The sequence below is a fragment of the Salvelinus alpinus genome, chromosome 17 (assembly GCF_045679555.1).
Source record: "Salvelinus alpinus chromosome 17, SLU_Salpinus.1, whole genome shotgun sequence".
In the NCBI taxonomy this organism is placed as follows: Eukaryota; Metazoa; Chordata; class Actinopteri; order Salmoniformes; family Salmonidae; genus Salvelinus; species Salvelinus alpinus.
Genome location: NC_092102.1, coordinates 1,367,015 through 1,389,120, shown reverse-complemented (window position 1 = coordinate 1,389,120; position 22,106 = coordinate 1,367,015). Strand labels below are relative to the sequence as shown.

At 45.5% G+C, this 22,106-nt stretch overlaps 1 long non-coding RNA gene across 1 annotated transcript in view; it reads left to right on the top strand.

The window, feature by feature from the left end:
* LOC139541936 (uncharacterized) overlaps positions 1-17,728 on the top strand; it is a 28,587-nt gene extending 10,859 nt beyond the window's left edge. The window contains exon 4 of the long non-coding RNA XR_011668430.1: positions 17,012-17,728. This is a non-coding gene — a long non-coding RNA (uncharacterized lncRNA). The remainder of the gene's footprint in view (positions 1-17,011) is intronic.
* The last annotated feature ends 4,378 nt before the right edge of the window (positions 17,729-22,106 follow it).

The following is a 22,106-nucleotide window of genomic DNA, read 5'->3' as shown; positions in this document are numbered from 1 at the left end:
AGTCAAATAGTATCTCGAGAATTGTCGTTTCTACCAGTGATCCTAGCAAGCATTTGTTCATAGGATGCTACCTCCAACATTGATTCTATCCACTGTTTCAGAGTAGGAGTGGCATGACCCTTCCAAATTCTAAGGATTACTCTAGCTGCTGTAATGATACCAACAGTGATCAGTGCAAATTCCGCATCCCTTACATAGGTAACTCTGTTCTTACAGCCCAAGATAAATATTCATGGTGAACCTGGAATTGTTAACCTCAACCATTCATCCAGATATTTCAAAATATCCTTCCAGAAAGGTAGCACTAACGTACATTCCCATATTGCGTATAAAAATGTCCCAGTGTCGGGCCTCCCGGGTGGCGCAGTGGTCTAGGGCACTGCATCGCAGTGCTAGCTGCGCCACCAGAGTCTCTGGGTTCGCGCCCAGGCTCTGTCGCAGCCGGCCGCGACCGGGAGGTCCGTGGGGCGACGTACAATTGGCCTAGCGTCGTCCGGGTTAGGGAGGGTTTGGCCGGTAGGGATATCCTTGTCTCATCGCGCTCCAGCGACTCCTGTGGCGGGCCGGGCGCAGTGCGCGCTAACCAAGGGGGCCAGGTGTTTCCTCCGACACATTGGTGCGGCTGGCTTCCGGGTTGGAGGCACGCTGTGTTAAGAAGCAGTGCGGCTTGGTTGGGTTGTGCTTCGGAGGACGCATGGCTTTCGACCTTCGTCTCTCCCGAGCCCGTACGGGAGTTGTAGCGATGAGACAAGATAGTAATTACTAGCGATTGGATACCACGAAAATTGGGGAGAAAAGGGGATAAAATGTATTTAAAAAAATAATAATAATAATAAAAATGTCCCAATGTCTTTTTGGCATTTCCAACACAGAGAATTGTTGGGGTCCAATTACCGCCCCCCCCCCACCTTTTTCTTCCCCAATTTCATGATATCCAATTGCGTCCTCCAAAACACAACACTGCCGAGCAGCACTTGCATCTTGACGCACTGCTCGCGTAACCCAGAAGCCAGCCACACCAACGTATTGGAGGAAACACTGTACACCTGGCGACCGTGTCATCGTGCATGTGCCCGGCCCGGCCCGCCACAGGAGTCACTAGAGCGCGATGGGACAAGGACATCCCGGCCGGGCAAACCCTCCCCTAACCCGGACGACTCTGGGCCAATTGTGCGCCGCCTCATGGGTCTCCCGGTCACGGCCGGCTGCAACACAGCCCTTGGATCGAACCCGGGTCTGTAGTGACGCCTCAAGCACTGCGATGCAGTGCCTTTGACCGCTGCCCCACTCGGGAGGCCAATACTCAAATATTTAATCCCAGTAGGAACACATTTGAAATTAAATGGGGTAACAGTTCCAGAGTAACATATGGTATTGTTTGTGTTTCCTTGTGTTTTCCTCCTCCATGTACACCCCTAATTTCTGGATCTGTTCTTATCATAGTTCCAAGAGACTCTCCTAAAACAGGAGAGGGGAGAGTGAGCAACCCTGCCTTGTGCCTCTAGAAAGATGGAAAAAAATTAGACATAATTCCATTCGTAAGTACTGTTGCTTTAGGATTGGAATAGAGGACCCCTATTCTAGGGTTCTTAAGAGAAAAGCCCACTCTACCCTATCAAATGCCTTCTCAGCATCTGTAATAATGGAGCTGTGAGTCGGGAAGCAGGTGTAAGTGAAATGTTTAATAAAACAACAAAACCAGGAACGAGACAATTCCTTTTGGCTACAAGCCTGTACACAATAACAATACCAACTGGTATACCAACATAAGAGAGTGACATATAAATGGGAGGAAATGATGAAGGTAATGAAGTCCAGGTGTGAATCATAATGATTAACGATCATAATGATGAGTGCCAGGTGTGCGTAATGATGAATACCAGGACCGGTGGTTAGTATTCTGGCAACGTCGTACGCCGGAGGGGAGGAGCAAGAGAAAATGTGACAGCATCTAAGGAAGCAGCAGTGGTAGGAACTATATTTGAGCGGTTTAACCAGATGAGATGTAAGGGCCTCCTCGTATTATCAGTTGAGGTCCTGTTCTTTATAAATCCTACTTGGTCACTATGTATGATATTATGTAGTGCCTTCTCTAAGCGTATCACAAGGGTCTTAGTAAGAATCTTTACAATCCACATTAAGGAGGCGGATAGCTCTAAAATTCCCAGGTTCTGTAGTATCTTTATCCTTTTTAGGAGTGAGCGATATCAAAGCCTCATTAAAAGGTGTCCGGAAGGGAGCCATTATGAAATGCCTCCTGGTAAACCACTGTCAATACAGGTACAAGAATATCAATATACTTTTTATAATATTCTACAGAAAGGCCATCCAGACCAGGTGATTTCCCTGCGTTCATAGACAAAATGGTGGCTCTAACTTCTTCTTCTGTTATAGTATAGTCCAGGTCTTCTACCTGGCTATCTGATTACCTAGGTAATTCTATACCAGACAAGAAACTATCCATATCTATGGGGCTCGCTGAACAGGAGGATGTATATAAATCTTCATAAAAACATATATTTGGATGAGGTCACAATCTTATTGCCCTTCTTAATTTCTGGAATTACTTTAGAAGTGTTCTGCATTTTTAGTTGTGTTTCTAGTAGCCTGCCTGTCTTATCACCTGCCTCATAAAAACTGGGTGCATATTCCGTTTTTTGGGTGCATATTCTGCCTTTTTGTTATACATTTCTTGCAACTGAAATTTTAATTTTGAAGTTTGAAATGTGCTATCTGTGAAATGTCTTGTCAAATCCCTTTCCAAGACACATAGCTCTGTTTCTAATCTTTTTACTGCTTCAGCCCCTCCTCTCTTCTTTTTGGACGCATGTGCTATTATTTCCCCTCTAATATATGCTTTAGAGGTTTCCCATACTGTGGACATTTTCAGTTGAGACTATGTTGATCTCAAAAAAAGGATCTAAGATCATCTGCTAGTGGTTGTCTAAATATCGAATCTTGTAAATCTACCCTTCTTCACATTTTTGGAGTTTAATACAACATGTAACTCTACTATAGCATGATCTGTGAGGGCAATGGGCCCAATTTTGTAATCAATCACATTATTAACCATCAAGAAGAAATCTATTCTGGAGTGTGTATTATGACAGCGGGAGAGAATAGTCCATCCTAATGATAGAAAAAAGTATAATCTCCATATGTCTGTAAGTGTTACGAATCCCACCGAGGATGGTGCCTCTTCCCGTTCGGGCGGCGCTCGGCGGTCGTCGTCTCCGGTCTACTAGCTGCCACCGATCTCCTTTTCTGTTTTCTTTTGAGTTTGTCTAATTTGTATCACCTGTTTTGTGTTTAGGATAGGGGGTTATTTAAACCCAGTTGGCCCGCCGACTTTTGTGCGGGCTTGTTATTCTGTTTGTTGTGGTGGTGTTTTTGTAGTGTGAATTTTGTCCTAATTAATTGTGGACTGGATTTTGACGCGCCCTTTTGTTGTGTGGCGTAGGCGTCACATTTATATTCTGTTCGGAATATTAAAAGTTTATTCCACTTGCTCAAAACTACCTGCTCTCTGCGCTTGACTCTTCATTCACCATTGGAATCGTGACAGAAGCCCGCACCCTAAATGGAGTCAGCAGATGCAGCAATCACCCCTCTTCCATCGATGGAGGAGCGTGTCCTTCATCACACCGCCGTTCTCCATCGGATTGGGTCGGCGATGGACATGATGATGGAGAGGATGGAGCGATGGGAGAGGAGTGGTATCCCGACATCTACACCAGCTCCTTCACAGACGTCGCAACCTACTCCTTCAACGTCGGCATCTGGTTCAGGCGCATTGCGTCTCGCGCTCCCAAGGGAGTACGACGGAGCGGTGGCTGGGTGCCAGGGGTTTTTGCTCCAGTTGGAGCTCTACTTGGCCACCGTTCATCCGACTCCCTCTGGAGAGGAGAGTGTTAGCCTCCTCATCTCCTGTCTGACGGGTAGAGCCCTGGAATGGGCTAACGCGGTCTGGAACGGCCCAGACTCGGTTCGAGACCACTACCCAGAGTTCACCCGCCGCTTTCGGGCCGTATTTGACCACCCTCAGGAAGGCCGAGCGGTGGGTGAGCGACTGTTCCACCTCAGACAGGAGACGAGGAGTGCGCAAGACTTCGCCTTGGAGTTCCGGACCTTGGCTGCTGGTGCGGGGTGGAATGACAGGGCCCTGATGGACCATTACCGATGTAGCCTTCGGGAGGACGTCCGTCGGGAGCTAGCTTGTCGAGACACTACACTCTCCCTCAATGAGCTCATTGACATGTCTATACGACTGGACAACTTGCTAGCTGCCCGCGGGCGTTCAGAGGGGGTCCTGTCAGTTCCACCTCCCAGCCCTTCCGCTCCAACTCCGATGGAGTTGGGAGGGGCTGCATCTAGGGGGGCCGGAGGAGGTGGCTTCTCTTGCACCTATTGTGGCCGGAGAGGACACACTTCGGACAGGTGCTGGAGGAGTGCCTCTGGGAGTAGAGATGGCAGGCGGAATACTTCTCGGTCACCCCAGGTGAGTAGGCACAAGACTCACCCAGAGCTTCCTGTCGGTCACATGTTTTTGGTTATTTCTTTCCCTGCGTTTTTCCCCTCTCTCCAGCATAAGGCGCTAGTAGACTCAGGCGCAGCTGGGAGTTTTATGGATCGCGGACTCGCCCGCAAGTTGGGTATTCCGTTGGTGCAGATAGACCCACCTTTCCCTGTGCACTCCTTAGATAGCCGACCGTTAGGGTCAGGGCTGATCAGGGAGGCCACGATTCCGCTGGACATGGTAACGCAGGGGGATCATAGGGAGCAGATTAGTTTCTACCTTATTGATTCACCTGGGTTTCCGGTGGTGTTGGGGGTTCCCTGGCTAGCCATTCACAATCCCCTCATTTCCTGGAGACAGGGAGCTCTTCAGGGGTGGTCAGAGGAGTGTTCAGGTAGGTGTGTGGGAGTTTCCATCGGTGCCACATCGGTGGAGAGTCCAGACCAGGTTTCCACTGTGCGCATTCCCCCAGAATATGCCGATTTGGCTATCGCTTTTAGTAAGAAGAAAGCGAACAAATTACCACCTCATCGACGGTGGGATTGCGTGATAAACCTCCAGGAGAACGCTGCACTCCCCAGGAGTCATGTGTACCCATTGTCACAGGAGGAGACGTTGGCTATGGAGACATATGTCACGGAATCTCTGAGACAGGGGTTCATTCGGCCCTCCATGTCACCCGCCTCCTCGAGTTTCTTTTTTGTGAGAAAGAAGGAGGGAGGTCTGCGTCCGTGCATTGATTATCGAGGTCTAAATTCAATCACAGTGGGATTTAGTTATCCGCTACCTCTCATCGCTACGGCGGTGGAATCATTCCACGGAGCACGTTTTTTCACAAAACTGGACCTCAGGAGCGCGTATAATCTGGTGCGTATTCGGGGAGGAGACGAGTGGAAAACAGCGTTTAGTACCACATCAGGCCACTATGAGTACCTCGTCATGCCGTATGGGTTAAAGAATGCTCCAGCCGTCTTCCAATCCTTTGTAGATGAGATTCTCAGGGACTTGCACGGGCAGGGTGTGGTAGTGTATATTGATGACATCTTGATCTATTCTGCCACACGCGCCGCGCATGTCTCCCTGGTGCGCAGGGTCCTTGGGCGGCTGCTGGAGCATGACCTATACGTCAAGGCTGAGAAATGTGTGTTCTCCAAACAAGCCGTCTCTTTCCTGGGTTATCGCATTTCCACCTCAGGGGTGGTGATGGAGAGTGACCGCGTTAACGCCGTGCGTAATTGGCCGACTCCGACCACGGTAAAGGAGGTGCAGCGGTTTTTAGGGTTTGCCAATTACTACCGGAGGTTTATCCGGGGTTTTGGCCAAGGGGCGGCACCCATTACCTCACTGCTAAAGGGAGGGCCGGTGCGTCTACAGTGGTCGGCCGAGGCAGAAGGAGCTTTCAACCAGTTGAAGGCAAGGTTTACTGAGGCTCCCGTGTTGGCGCATCCGGACCCTTCATTAGCGTTTATAGTGGAGGTGGATGCGTCCGAGGCTGGTGTTGGAGCCGTGCTATCACAGCGCTCGGGCACGCCACCGAAGCTCCGTCCCTGTGCGTTCTTTTCTAAGAAACTGGGTCCGGCGGAGCGGAACTATGATGTGGGGGACAGGGAGCTACTAGCTATGGTAAAAGCCCTGAAGGTGTGGAGACACTGGCTTGAGGGGGCTAAGTACCCTTTTCTCATCTGGACTGACCACCGCAATCTGGAGTATATCCGAGAGGCGAGGAGACTGAATCCGCGTCAGGCGAGGTGGGCCATGTTCTTTACGCGTTTTAGATTCACGATCTCTTATCGACCAGGTTCCCTCAACACTAAGGCCGACGCGCTGTCTCGTCTCTATGACACGGATGACCGGCCCATCGATCCGACTCCCATCCTTCCCGCCTCTTGTCTGGTGGCCCCGGTGGTATGGGAGGTGGACGCGGACATCGAGCGGGCGTTGAGGGTAGAACCTGTGCCGTCCCAGTGTCCGACTGGCCTTAGGTACGTACCGCTTGGTGTCCGTGATCGATTGATTCGGTGGGCTCACACACTACCTGCTTCGGGTCATCCGGGGATGGAGAGGACAGTGCGGGGTCTTCGAGGGAAATACTGGTGGCCCACCTTGGCTAAGGACGTGAGACTCTATGTCTCCTACTGCTCGGTATGCGCTCAGAGTAAGGCTCCTAGGCACCTACCGAGAGGGAAGTTACAACCCCTTCCGGTTCCACAACGGCCATGGTCTCATCTCTCGGTAGATTTTTTGACTGATCTTCCTCCCTCTCAGGGGAACACTACCATTCTGGTCGTTGTGGATCGGTTCTCTAAGTCCTGTCGTCTCCTCCCATTACCTGGTCTCCCTACGGCCCTACAGACTGCGGAGGCTCTATTTACCCACGTCTTCCGGCATTACGGGGTGCCGGAGGACATCGTATCTGATCGAGGTCCCCAGTTCACGTCCCGGGTGTGGAGGGCGTTTATGGAGCGTCTGGGGGTCTCGGTCAGCCTCACCTCTGGGTATCACCCCGAAAGTAATGGGCAGGTGGAAAGAGTGAACCAGGAAGTGGGTAGGTTTCTGAGGTCGTATTGCCAGGATCGGCCAGGAGAATGGGCGAGGTACGTCCCGTGGGCGGAGTTGGCTCAGAACTCACTCCGCCACTCATCAACGAATATGTCGCCCTTCGAATGTGTACTGGGGTACCAGCCGGTCCTGGCTCCGTGGCATCAGAGCCAGACCGACGCTCCTGCGGTGGAGGAGTGGGTACAGCGCTCTAGAGAGACCTGGCGAGCGGTCCAGGACTCTCTCAGGCAGGCCAGTGAACGGCAGAAGAGGAGCGCTGACCGCCACCGCAGTGAGGCCCCGGTGTTCGCACCAGGGGACAGGGTCTGGCTCTCGGCCCGAAACCTGCCCCTCCGCCTGCCCTGCCGGAAGCTGGGGCCGCAGTGTGTGGGGCCATTTAAAGTCCTGAGGAGGATAAACGAGGTGTGTTATAGGTTACAACTTCCCTCTTATTATCGTATTAACCCCTCGTTTCATGTGTCTCTCCTCAGGCCGGTGGTAGCTGGTCCCCTGCAGGAAGGTGAGGTACCGGAGGTCCCTCCTCCCCCTCTCGACATCGAGGGGTCCCCGGCGTATAGGATACGAGCCATTCTGGACTCAAGACGCCGGGTGAGGGGCCTGCAGTACCTCGTGGACTGGGAGGGGTACGGTCCGGAGGAGAGATGCTGGGTACCGGTGGGGGATATTTTGGATCCGTCCCTCTTGAAGGACTTTCACCGCCTCCATCCGGATCGCCCTGCTCCTCGCCCTCCGGGTCGTCCTCGAGGCCGGGGTCGGCGCGCTGCGGGAGCCGCGCGTCGGGAGGGGGGTACTGTTACGAATCCCGCCGAGGATGGTGCCTCTTCCCGTTCGGGCGGCGCTCGGCGGTCGTCGTCTCCGGTCTACTAGCTGCCACTGATCTCCTTTTCTGTTTTCTTTTGAGTTTGTCTAATTTGTATCACCTGTTTTGTGTTTAGGATAGGGGGTTATTTAAACCCAGTTGGCCCGCCGACTTTTGTGCGGGCTTGTTATTCTGTTTGTTGTGGTGGTGTTTTTGTAGTGTGAATTTTGTCCTAATTAATTGTGGACTGGATTTTGACGCGTCCTTTTGTTGTGTGGCGTAGGCGTCACATTTATATTCTGTTCGGAATATTAAAAGTTTATTCCACTTGCTCAAAACTACCTGCTCTCTGCGCTTGACTCTTCATTCACCATTGGAATCGTGACAGTAAGGCCCATATCTTCTACTGCAAGTCTATTCTTTGGCGTGGAGCTACCTGTAAATTTACTTCTATCAATTATATTGTCACTTGGTTAAAGTCTCCAGCAAGGACGATCTGCCCCTCCATATTTCCAAGTATAATGTTGACGTCATTAAAAAAATCAGGGTCCTCCTTGTTGGGTGCATATATGTTGCATAACACAACCTTAATCCCATTTATAAGAGCCTCAATGCAGATAAGCCTGCCAAACTCATATGTTGCTTCAACATTACAAAATTAAGTATTTTGCTTATCAGAATAATCACCCCATTTTGTTTGGAATGGAGAGCTAAACTTCTGCAGCCCAGCCTCCTCTAAATTTCGTTGCCTCTATCTGTTAAATGTGATTCCAGTATGAACACAATATCCGCCTGTTTTGATTTTTAATATGTCAAAATCTTTTTCCTCTTCACTTGGTTACCACAACAATTCATGTTCCAAGAGATTATTTTTACATATCCATTAGCCATATTTGCACTGAGTAGTTATAGCCTGTGAGTGTGAAGTGTCCCATTTAACACACGTGACAACTCTAATGAGCATTATTATTTAACATTTCACAAAATACTGTGCCTTCGGAAAGTATTAAGACCCTTTGACCTTTTCCACAATTTGTTACGTTACAGCCTTATTCTCAAATTGATTCAATAAAACAAATTCCTCAGCAATCTACACACAATACCCTATAATGACAAAGCAAAAACAGGTTTTTAGACATTTTACAAATGTATTCAAATAAAAAACAGATACCTTATTTACATAAGTATTAAGACCCTTTAATATGAGACGCAAAATTGAGCTCAGGTGCATTGATCATCCTTGAGATGTTTCTACAACTTGATTGGAGTCCACCTGTGGTAAATTCAATTGTTTGGACATGATTTGGAAAGGCACACACCTGTCTATATGAGGTCCACAGTTGACAGTGCAAAAACCAAGCCATGAGATCGAAGGAATTGTCCATAGAGCTCCTAGAAAAGATTGTGTCGAGGCAAAGGTCTGGGGAAGGGTACCAAAGCATTTCTGCAGTATTGCAGGTCCCCGAGAACACAGTGGCCTCCATCATTCTTAAATGGAAGAAGACCAAGACTCTTTCTAGAGCTGGCCGCCCAGCTAAACGGAGCAATCGGGGGAGAAGGACCTTGTTGACCAAGAACCTGATGGTCACTCTGACAGAGCTGTAGAGTTCCTCTGTGGAGATGGGAGAACCTTCCAGAAGGACAACCATCTCTGCAGCACTCCACCAATCAGGCCTTTATGGTAGAGTGGCCAGACAGAGGCCACTCCTCAGTAAAAGGCACATGACAGCCTGCTTGGAGTTTGCCAAAAGGCACCTGAAGACTCTCAGACCATGAGAAACAAGATTGTCTAGTCTGATGAAACCAGACCAAGAACTCTTTGGCCTGAATGCCAAGTGTCACGTCTGGAGGAAACCTGGCACCATCCCTACGGTGAAGCATGGTGGTGGCAGCACAATGCTGTGGGGATGTTTTTCAGCGGCAGGAACTGGGAGACTAGTCAGGATTGAGGCAAAGATGAACGGAGAAAAGTACAGAGAGATCCTTGATGAAAACCTGCTCCAGAGAGCTCAGGACCTCAGACTGGGGTGAAGGTTCGACCCTAAGCACACAGCCAAGACAGCGCAGGAGTGGCTTCGGGACAAGTCTCGGAATGTCCTTGAGCCTGGACTTGAACCCGATTGAAGATCTCCGGAGAGACCTGAAAATAGCTGTGCAGCAACGCTTCCCATCCAACCTGACAGAGCTTGAGAGGATCTGCAGAGAAGAATGGGAGAAACTCCCCAAATACAGGTGTGCCTAGCTTGTAGCATCATACCCAAGAAGATTAGATGCTGTAATCAATGCCAAAGGTGCTTCAACAAAGTACTGATTAAAGGGTCTAAATACTTATGTAAATTAGGTATCTGTTTTTTATTTGAATACATTTGCAAAATGTCTAAAAACCTGTTTTTCTTTGTTGTTATAGGGTATTGTGTGTAGATTGCTGAGGAATTTGTTTTATTGAATCCATTTTAGAATAAGGCTGTAACGTAACAAAATGTGGAAAAAGGTCAAAGGGTCTTAATACTTTCCGAAGGCACCGTGTGCTCCAGCTGTACAATAATACTCTGAAAATAAACACAGAAAACCAAAGCCAAAATAAAACAAAGCAATACCATGAGTTAATCATCACAGAATTCTCTTTGATGCTGCAGAAGATAACCTGCAGTCTCAACTTACAATTCCTTATGGTCCATGAGGCGCTTGAAAGGCTAAATTAGCAACACTCTCCCGCAAACACATAGGCTACCTTCATTTGTATAGGAAACTGCATACCATTGTATTTGACCTTGTCTCGTGTTCTTTATCTAGGCTAAACACCTTGCTCTAGCAGGAATCTCTCTGCTTCCACATTGTCTTTGAAAATCTTTTTCTTTCCCTTCCATGTAGAGGGGTCGCTTGGAATGCCAGTGTGTGCCTGACATTCTTCTTGTGTAGTTGTTTCTTTGCCGTTGTAAACTTCTTCATTGCCAGTTCCTTGGACAGGTCCAGGAAAAAAGACAGCCAACGGTCTTCTCACTGAACATCACCCTTTTCTTTCGCCTCTTTAAGTATCTTGTCCCGGGCTTTAGATCTTAGGAAGCAGATGAGAACCGTTCTCCGGGGGCCCATTCTTGTCAGGCATGGTTAACCTGCGATGAGTTCGTTCAATTTCGAATTCGTGCCTGTCGTCAAATCCAAATCCTTCTGCGATGATTTTCTGCACACACGAGATTGGTCCACCACCAGCCTCACTGCCCTCTTTCAGATTAACCAATCTCACCGTATTTCTCCTACTTCTGTTCTCAAGTTCTTCGACACGATTCCACAATATGTCCAGCTTTTTCTCGTGATTCTCATTACCCTTCTCCAGAAGGGAGATGGCATCCTCCACTGTTGAAATTCGTCCCTCTGCCCCATCATCCTCTCTTGTATCGCATCAACTCTTTCCTTTAGCTCGGTAGTTGTTGTTTTTATCGTGGAGACATCAGACCGACCATGAGAAACGCTGCAACTGAATATGCATTTTCTTGTTTGCTTATGGTCCTATAGACCCCTTTCTGTGCCAAGAGTGTGCAAAGCTGTCATCAAGGCAAAGGGTGGCTATTTTGAATAATCTAAAATGTCAGATATATTTTTATTTGTTGAACATGTTTTTTTGGTTACTACATGATTCCATGTGTGTTATTTCATAGTTTTGATGAGAAAATAGTAAAAATAAAGAAAACCCCTGGAATGAGTAGGTGTGTCCAAACATTTGACTGGTACTGTATGTGTATTAAAATGGTCAAAAGTTTAGTATTTGGTCCCATATTCTTAGCACGCAATGATTACATCAAGCTTGTGACTCTACAAACTTGTTGGATGCATTTGCTGTTTGTTTTACTTGTGTTTCAGATTATTTTGTGCCCAATAAAAACGAATGCATTGTGTCATTTTGGAGTCGCATTTCTTGTAAATAAGAATATAATATGTTTCTAAACACTTCTACATTAATGTGGATGTTACCATAATTACGGATAATCCTGAAGGAATCGTGAATAATGATGAGTGAGAAAGTTACGGTTGCACAAATATCAAGACACTCTGGTTAGCATTTTTTAAGGGGGGTGGGGGGTGATATATATGCCGCTGTAACTTTCTCACTGATTATTATTTACAAACGTTTGACTACTTTATTACACATATAAGTGAATTTGTCACCCGATAGGGATGAAAATATCACCAACTTAAAGCTGACAGTCTGCAATTTAACCTCATAGTCATTGTATCATTTCAAATCCAAAGTGCTGGAGTGCAGAGCCAAAAATGTGTCACTGTCCCAATACTTTTGGAGCTCACTGTAGATGAAAATTCTCTTGGTAAATAATTTGGTCTGCAGCTTATCTTGAGGTATTCTAACTAAGGCGAACAAAACTCAAGACTTCCTTAACATTAGAGATCACGCACCAGCTGTTGTTAACAAAGTGACACACCCCTCCTCCCTTCGCCTTACCCGAGTCTGCCGTCTGGTCTTGAAGATGCAAAGAAAAACTGTACACTGAGTGTACAAAACATTAGGAACACCTGCTCTTTCCATGACAGACTGACCAGGTGAATCCAGGTGAAAGCTTTGATCCCTTATTGATGGCACTTGTTAAATCCACCTCAATCAGTGTAGATGAAGGGGAGGAAATAGGTTAAAGAAGGATTTTTAAGCCTTGAGACAATTGACATATGTATGTGAATGGTCAAGACAAAATATTTAAGTGTGGGCTCCCGTGTGGCGCAGAGGTCTAAGTCACTGCATCTCAGTGCTAGAGGCATCACTACAGACTCTGGTTTTATTCCAGAATGTATCACATACCGGTCGTGATTGGGAGTCCCATACGCTGGCGCACAATTGCCCCCGTGTCGTCCGGGTTTGGCCGGGGTAGGCAGTCATTGTAAATAAGAATAAACTGACTTGCCAAGTTAAATATATAAAAATAAATAAATAATAGTGTATCTGAACCGGTTTGAGTGTTTAACACTCAACAGATTCCTGTGTGTATTAAAAATGGTCTACCACCCAAAGGACATCCAGCCAACTTGACACGTCTGTGGGAAGCATCGGAGTCCACATGGGCCAGCATCCCTGTGGAACGATTTCGACACCTTGTAGAGTCCATGCCATGATGAATTGTTCTGAGGGCAAAAGAGGGTGCAACTCAGTGTATATCCATGTACTTGTTCAGCAAAGACTCTGAGAAACATAGTATATTACAGTTTTTCAGGTCCCGTTGATAGGATAGATCCGAAGGGAGCTCATCCAGTTTGTTCTCCAGTGATTGTACTGTTCTGGAAAAATTCTTACACAGGGACGGACACTCGAAGTCAATCTTAAATGAGTCATTGTTTATTGTTAGCACGCTGGCGAGATTCCAACCAACTCAATGCACCATAGTACACATCAATCAGGAGCTCTCTGGGCAGTCCCAGCAGTTGTCTTATATACGGCTATACACAGACAAGTTATATTTGCATGATTTAACATAATTGATTCATCATTATTGTTTTGTTTCATTCATATGACCGACCACTACTGTTTCTTAACTTGTGACAGACCAACACCTTACGAGGCTTCTCCTCTCTAAGCTGAGACCTTGAAACTGGGATATCTTTAGTTTGTTCTCAAAACAAGGTCTGGGCGTACTGCAAATGGCAGCTACTGATAAGAGGATTTGTTTAGTCAAGTGCATAAACACAAAAATTGTTTTTTAGAACAGCACATGATTAGAACACAGAAATTAGGTATAAGAAAAGCACAAACATTATTCCCATTACAGTACATTCGCCAATGGTGGTGTATTTGCTTCCCGATGTAGTCTCGTCAGGGAACCGGGTCGCATGCCTCTCTTTCGCCGTAACGTCCTCTTTTGAGTCCCGGGGATAAAGGCCTGGTCCGGAGTAAGAAGAACGTCCAGAGCTGCCAACTGGTTGAAGTATGTTCGTCCAAATTGAGGTTAGTGATCGCTGTTCTGATGTCTAGAAGCTGTTTTCGGTCATAAGAAATGATAGCGGAGGCATTATGTTTCAGGTAACACCCAAATGCAGACTGTGTTGAAGTAGCAATGTTTATTACAGCAACAGGGGCAGGCAAACGACAGGTCAAGGCAGGCAGGGGTCAAAAATCCAGAGTAGTGGGCAATGGTACAGGACGGCAGGCAGGCTCAGGGTCAGGGGCAGGCAGAGGGGTCAGGCAGGCGGGCTCAGAGTCAGGACAGGCAAGGGTCAAAACCAGGAGGGCAAGAAAAAGAGAGACTTGGGAAAAGCAGGAGCTGAGACAAAACGCTGGTTGACTTGACAAACAAGACGAACTGGCCACAGACAAACAGAGAACACAGGTATAAGTACCCAGGGGATAATGGGGAAGATGGGCGCCACCTGGAGGGGGGTGGAGACAAGCACAAGGACAGGTGAAACAGATCAGGGCGTGACAAGTTTGTTAAAAATAAGATCAGCGTATAAAAACACACAAAATAGCAGAATTGGTCAGGAGCCCGTAAGACGGCTGCTATCCACTGCAGAGCCATCTTTTTCATCAAAATCAAATCAAATTTTATTGGTCACATACACATGGTTAGCAGATGTTATTGCGAGTGTAGCGAAATGCTTGTCATAGCTTGCATCAGCTGTAATAAATCAAGACTTATTCACAATCACAATGACATAAGAAGGCTTAGAAATAAGAGTTTGGCATTTTGATAGAAATGTCTACGTCAGGGTGACTGTCCTTACCTTAAGTGGTATGGCCACCAATGGAGTTTGCCTGTCGGTTTGTCAAAAGGAAATCACCAATTGCAATTAAATGCTCAGGTAAGTTATGATTTTTCCGGCACACTTCAAATGAAATCTTGCTAACATTGTTCACTGCTACCACCCCTACCCTAGATACTGCTGTGTACAAAAAGACCACCGAACTCTTGTCAGTGAACCAACTAATGTTTTCCAGTTCATTAATGAATCTTGTGTAGTCCACATTAACAATGCTCTGTCTCTCATCTCTCCCAGCTCCCCTCCCTCCCCAAACAGAGCGTGTCCCTGCAGTCCTACCCCTCCAGCACCCTCCTCAGAATCTCAAAAACAACAGCCCCCTTTCCAGAGCAGAAAATCACATTTAAAAATGGTGAGGTGAAGAGAGCTCCCAACTCCTCCCCACTGTTTGAGAATGCAGCCTTCCATCTTAGATGAGGAGTTGATGTTCCAGGCTCGCTCAAACAGCTCACATCTCAAACAGCTCAGAGGAAGGCCCCAAAAAATGTCAAAGACTCCAGTTACCCAAGTCATAGACTGTTCTCTCTGCTACCGCACGGCAAGCGGTACCAGAGCACCAAGTCTAGGTCCAAAAAGCTCCTTAACAGTTTCTACCCCAAAGCCATAAGACTGCTGAACAATGAATCAAATGGCCATCCGGACTATTTACATTGACTCCCCCCCCTTTGTTTTTACACTGCCCCTTTGTTTTTAACCTGCTGCTACTCGCTGTTTTATCTATGCATAGTCACTTTACAAATTACCTTGACTAAACTGTACCCCCACACATTGACTCGGTACACCCTGTATATAGCCTCGTTATTGTTATGTAATTTTCTTAACTCTATTTCTTAAACTGCATTGTTGGTTCCTCTCTGGGATAGGCGTCCCACTAGCGAGACAACTTCCGGTGAAACTGGAGGGCGCGCAATTCAAATAAATAATCATTAAAATTATGGATATTAAACATTTAGGAACATACAAGTGTCTTAAATCGGTTAAAAGCTTAAATTCTTGTTAATCTAACTGCACTGTCCGATTTACAATAGGCTTTACAGCAAAAGCATGCCATGCAATTGTTTGAGGACGGTGCCCCACATCAACATATTTTTCCACCAGCACAGGTTTCATAAATTCACAAATAGCCATTAAATATTCACTTACTTTTTAAAAATCTTCCTCTGATTTGTCATCCAAAGTGTTCCATTTACAACATGTAGTGTCGTTTTTGTTAGATAAAATCCTTCTTTTATATCCCAAAAAGTCAGTTTAGTTGGAGCCATCGATTTGAGTAATCCACTCGTTCAACATGCAGAGAAAGGAATCCAAAATGCTACCGCTAAACTTTGTTAAAAAAAGTCAAAATACGTTTCTATTTAATCCTCAGATACCCTAAAATGTAATTAAACTATAATATTTCATACGGAAAGAAGTATGTTCAATAGGAAAACAATATTAGCAGGTGCGCGTCCTCTTCGTGTCACGCCTGCTCCTGCTCTTCCCTTCCCCTGGCGCTTGAGGGCGCCAGATTACCCTGCATCACACGTTCCTGCCATCCATCACTCACACCTGCCTTCCCTCGTCACACGCATCAGCGTTATTGGATTCATCTGGACTCATTCATCACCTGTTATTTCCTCCCCTATATTTGTCAGTTCCCTAGCTCGGTTCCCTGCTGCTTCATTGTATTGTTTTTGTCTTAGTTTATGTTCTTGACGCTGTTCATGTCTTGTGTATGTCCGTTATTTTTAAATGTTTTACTCCCCGTACCTGCTTCGTCCATCCAGCGTCATTCTTCGTGACACTTCGTCGCGGCGCGCATAGACTAATTTCGAAGTCTGTATCCTAGTACTAAAACTCATAATTCTTCCTCATTTGGGAAGAAACAAGCCTAAAACCTTGAACAAAGACCACTGACATCCAGTGGAAGCCATAAGAATTGCATACTGGGAGCTAGATTACATTTTTTCCCTATACGTTCTAATGGAAGATCATGGGCTCTCAAAAAAAAAAAATTCTGGTCGGTTTTTCGTTGGATTGTCTCCTACCATATCTATTGTGTTATAGTCTCCTACATTATTTTAACATTTCTACAAACTTCAGAGTGTTTTCTTTCCAATGGTACCAATTATATGCATATCCTGGCTTCAGGGCCTAAACAACAGGCAGTTTACTTTGGGCACGTCAGTCAGGCAGAAATGGAGAAAAATAGACCCTAGCCTGAAGAAGTATTAAGGCCTTGTAAGTAAGCATGTGACAAATACAACTTTGTTTTGACAGGTTTGCCTAGCAATAATGTCATTTTTATATTCAGTTCAATTGGAGTCTCAAAAATCATGAGTGAACTCTTGACATTGTATCAGTATTGTGGCTAACATTGTGTCCATCTCTACCTTCCTCAGCTCTACTTCCTCCATTCATGCGATCTCAATCACCTGCTTACATCCTGCCAATCCCAGGCACCCCTTCCCTTCCAATAACCAGAGGCTGACCTTCCGAAGGAGGAACCAGACATTGGGGGTCACCATGGGATCCAGACTACTCATACAATATCCCAGAATGCAGTGGGGAAGGGATGAAGCATTTAAACACCACCGTCAACAGTGGAGTCAGATGACTGGTCAATGTGCTTTAAAGAGACATTCTTTGGTAGGCTTAAAGATAGTATAGTCAGACAATACTGGCATTCATGCTATCCACATATTAAGATGCCAACAAAACAAAGAGTCTTGCATGTGATGACAAACTCAGTCAAAACAGAAAATGTGTGTCAGTCTGTCTCTTGTGAAAACAGTGAACAACTTGTGAACATTTCTGAATTATAATATATACTGTGGAGCCAGTTTCCCCACCCCAGTTAGCGGGTAGATTTGCTTTTAGCCAAATCCTTTTAGAGCAAGCCAAATAATTTCATGTTTTGAAAAGTTATCCTAGATCAGGATTCATTGTTTGAATGGTAAGATGCCAATCATTTGAGTATGTATGGCAAAGATTATGATGACAACCAGAGCATGAATTACACCGTGACAACCAGAGCATGAATTACACCGTGACATTCGAAGTGGTCTCTATTTAGTGCAAAAAGATGTATGGGCCTAATAATAAAGACAATTTAACGGTAAAAATGATATACCATTTTAATGTAGCATGAACACAACAGTCATGATACTTTCATCTGATTGCCAAACAAATCACTTCAAAAAGTAGGCTACCTGTGCATGTTCGTCCACACCAAAATAATCATAACAATGCAATGGATGTACACTTGCGCCATTAGATGAATGGAAATAGATATCTGTTTACAAAACACCAAAAAGAGTGCCTAATGACATCGGACGATTATCATTGATTAGGCCTACGTTAATTGATGCAGCTTACTGACAAATGCACCTTTTTGGTATCCTGAAAAGTCGGGACACCCCCCAAATGGGTCTGAAACTGTCCAGGGAAAAACGGGATGGTCACCATAAAACACAGTCATTTTACTAGACTAGGCTACAATGTGTAGGCCTATTACCATGAACTTCAACTGGGGATACCGGTAGCCATTAATGTAGTTGTAAAAAAAAATAGGTGGGCATTTTTTCTGAAAAAGGTGGGTAAACTGCGTTTAGTTGCGTTCACCCTCCACTAGACCTACACCACTGCCGGTAGCCTATCTTCTCAGCAGAGGCAATTTTACACACATGAACACGTGCGGAACAGGTACCCTACATTCAATATAATACACCAGTTGAATCAAAACATGTTTGTACCATAGTTCATGAGTTGTCCATAATTCATGAATTGAATGCTTGGAGTCTTCACAGATCGTGTGACACAAAACACTACTTTCCTTTCCTTACATTGACATTCATGACAGTGTTATTTGTAATTATTAGAACATCAGAACATTGAACTTAAAACCTGTATGATTCCTGGATCTTAGAAATCTCTGAAAATGCACTGTAAGTGTAACTATGCCTATGTACCATTTCATTATGTTTAGACGTAAAAACAGTTCTCATGGGCAACACAAATCCAAAATAATGTAGGCGTATGCCTTTGCAGAATCGAATGCTTCTTACCAAAAGAGTCAACTACAGGCCTACTGTCATTGATGTTGGATGGATTGGATGCGCATTGGTGTCTAGCTGTAGGATAGTTGCCTAGTGATATTGGCGGCCATCATCAGCTGATCCAGGAAATAAAATATTGATAGAAAATAATAAAGCAAAAGAAATGGTATACTTCTTATGGCCACGGACGGCATAGAGAACACCAATACCCGCACGCACCTGAAAAACAAAGCAATGAGCGCTCTAAACAGCTGACTGACAAAAGCAAACAGTGATACATCAACAGATACATCTAATGCATTGGAATAAAGGCAAAAAAAAATTATCAAGGAGGAATGGCAAACAAACGGCAAAAATGAGCAAGTACAAGGGAAAATCTATGCGTTTAAAGGAGCTCAGCTGAGGTCAAATTCGGCGCTACTAAGTGGTTAGCTCCGTGGACATGGAGACGGTATATACAGCCACGTAGAAGTAAATGGTTTAAACCATGACAGAGAGTTGGGGGTGTTTGTTTCATTTGGAAGCTTTTATTTTCATATTTACCACTGTAAAACATATTTGCATTTAGAGGAGCTAATGTATCATTCGGGGCAGATGAGCCTCCCCCGGCTCCCCCGTAATTCGCACCCTGAAGACAACCAGCTTTGACATATGATTCTCTATACTTCTAGCTCCAGTCTTGCCACCAAGACCTTCCTTTGAGGTCCTGTCCAGAATCCCTAGTCTTGTTGCCTGATTCTTACATGCTGACCAGACCAGACACGTCGCGTGCGCGAGCGTTGCAAAATAAATTTAGAAATCCATGTTATTCAATTATTGTGTTATTCAACTTGTGTCTAATCGCAGTGCTCACCATAAAGGGCTGCATAGAAGGCTGCACGATTAATCGAATTCAGATTGAAATTGAGATATTGGCATGTGCAATATCCATATCGCAAGTGGCTGCAATTTTCTCCTTTCTTTGACACTCTGTTAATACAACAAAAACTAGACTACAGTACCTCCTCCAATGAGAGGCGCTGAAGTCCATTCATTCACTCTACATGCACAGAAGATGCTGGCCAATCACAAGCGGGCTCTCTCACTCTCTGCATGGCATGCACATGCTGGCCAATCACAAGCGTCCCCGCTTAGAGCATGCAGTTAGATGCTGGTGAGGAGAGAAAAGGCTATACCTCGTGTGTGTCGGAAACATGAGTGTCTCATGTTGGTAAGGCTAGATTAAAAGAATGTGATAGGGATACCTCCATAATAAATGTTGTTCTGTATAATCAATATTGTTTTGTTTTAAGTAGTTTCACATTCAATGCTGGTTGAAGCTGAATATACTGACCCAGACACGGCGCCAGGATAAAGTGACTAAAGGGGGCAGTTGAAATTGGCGTTCTTGCATTGGAATTATATTGAATTCTGCTTATATCAAGCCATACGACAATAAACATCAAGTTTAAATGCAGAGAACCATTGAGTGCTTTTAAAGTGACAGATAGTTTGGCGCAAAATCTGCATCTCCACTGCCGTAGTATCATCACAACGGACAGTGCCTTACACACTAAAGCAAGGCTGTTTTGGTAATGAATATAGGCTACAAGATAGATGGGGTTGTTCACCAATTACAAACAGCCTATGTGAATGCAGCCGTACACACAGCTGTCTTACCAGAATAATTGCAAACTAAATGCTGAATAGCAGTTTGGCTTGGAATACCGACACAACCGCGAATGTGAACAAATAAATGAGAACAGAACAAGACAGTGGTACCAAGTAGTAGGCCTAGTAAACAAAATATCAGATTGATAAGGCATGGCAATCTACATTTAGGCTAGTTACATTAGCAGTGAACAAAAGGCGAATGGAGATCCAAATGACCAAAACAATGAGATGCAGCAATGGACAGCTGTCTTGACAAATAAATACTGCCCCCTTCAAACATGGAAAATTAGCCACTCATGAGTTCAGCAACCTGTTGTGTTACGGCATCATACATTTCTGTGGATCAAATTCGAGTAATCAATTAAGCAATGCCAGCCTACCATAAACACGTTTCCAATACGTACAGTTCCATTTACAACCACGAAAACCAATAGCCTACCAAGAAAATCATAATAGAATGTATCTATTTCTATGATGAAACATACTGATATGTAGCTATACCCAGGGGGTTTGGGTTCTTGCATTGGAATTATATTGAGTGTTGCTTATATCATGCTATATCACAATAAACGGAATATATCACAATGGAAAATGAGTTCTCGCATGTGGCTGTGGACGCCCCAAAAGTCAATCCATGTTTCAATGTAGTAAGCACGGTCGGCATAGCGGAGAGAGGCCTAGAGAATCATTGCAGGATATCAAGTGGGGTCCATTTGGAGCAGGCGATTTCAGTCTGCAAAAACTGGGGAGCGACACTAAACTCAGCTTCCACCAAATTTGTTTTGCTTAGATCCAGCAGTGGTTTCACCTTTTTCACATCTAGAAAGTCCTGGCTCTCTGGGTCAAAGGGCACACAAGGACTCCACCAGTTGGCTGTTGCATTCGCTGAATCCTTCTGACATTCTCACCAATGACAGCATTCAACGTGCTGAAGAACAGTCTTTTAGACTCGGTCTCTTCTCCTCTGTGTCGCTGGCCTACTGTACTGTCCACCATATAGCTGGAGATTTGTACTCGCACAACATCATCGTTTGCTTGGAGGTGGTGGCCCAAACGGCTTCGAACTCGCTGTCACACCTCAGCTTTTCGACGCACTCCAACCCACTTCGGACCACTTTGACTGCAGTGTAAAGATCCGTTGCTTTTGCCTGGAGTAAGTTGTGTTACATCTGTGTTGTACGAACACGTGCATTCGATGTCAGAGAGGAACTTCACAATGCCACCACAACTTTAACAACCACTGATACAGTAGCCAGTTGTCCGGTCCATTCTCTTCCTATGAACTAGATGCTATTAAATTAAAAAAGTTTGTACAGAGAATCTGCAACTACGGTAGGATTCTAGGCTAACCTGGGCTGGCTCCTCTGTTCCAAGATCGTCATGAGCAGTCGGTGGTGCAGGGGGCTAACGAGCCATTACCCTGGCGCAGAGATAGCCGGGCTTGGTGGCGGCCTCTGTGGTGGTTTGATGCTGCTGCTGCTCATTGCTCTCCTACTCCAATTGGCTTTGTTTGGGAAGCCAATTTCTGATATCCATCATGGCAGCTGGTTCGAGCTAGCTAAATAGGCTAAGGCTAATAGCACTAATGCTTTTTACAGCTAGCTAAGAAGCTAACTAAAGTCTGTATTGGTGGCGCGTGAGGCAGAGTTGAGTGAAGCTGCTTCAATGGTGAACTTGACCCCGCCCTTATCAATCAAAATCAAATATTACAGGTGGAGGCGTATCAAGTTATTCACTTAGCCTACCACAGATGAGAAGCCTTTTTCCCCACTTTTTACGGAAACCC